Raw genomic sequence first — 514 nt, 5'->3', positions numbered from 1 at the left:
TACTCAAACCCCCCAAAAATCGAAATTCATCTTACGGGTGCTGCGGTAACGTTACCCCAGCACCCGGGTCAGCTATTTTTCACGAATTTCAATTTTAAACAGTACAGTATTATGTACTTTATTTTGTACAATTTTATACAACCAAAATTAAATTTCGTACAACACTCAAACCCCCCCAAAATCCAAATTCATCTTACGGGTGCTGTGGTAACGTTACCCCAGCACCCGGGTCAGCTATTTTTCACGAATTTTAATTTTAAACAGTACAGTATTATGTACTTTATTTTGTACAATTTTGTACAACCAAAATTAAATTTCGTACAACACTCAAACCCGCCCAAAATCGAAATTCATCTTACGGGTGCTGAGGTAACGTTACCCCAGCACCCGGGTCAGCTATTTTTCACGAATTTTAATTTTAAACAGTACAGTATTATGTACTTTATTTTGTACAATTTTGTACAACCAAAATTAAATTTCGTACAACACTCAAACCCGCCCAAAATCGAAATTC

The sequence above is a fragment of the Acyrthosiphon pisum genome, chromosome A1 (genome assembly GCF_005508785.2).
Source record: "Acyrthosiphon pisum isolate AL4f chromosome A1, pea_aphid_22Mar2018_4r6ur, whole genome shotgun sequence".
Lineage (NCBI taxonomy): Eukaryota > Metazoa > Arthropoda > Insecta > Hemiptera > Aphididae > Acyrthosiphon > Acyrthosiphon pisum.
Note: the sequence above shows the minus strand (reverse complement) of the source record.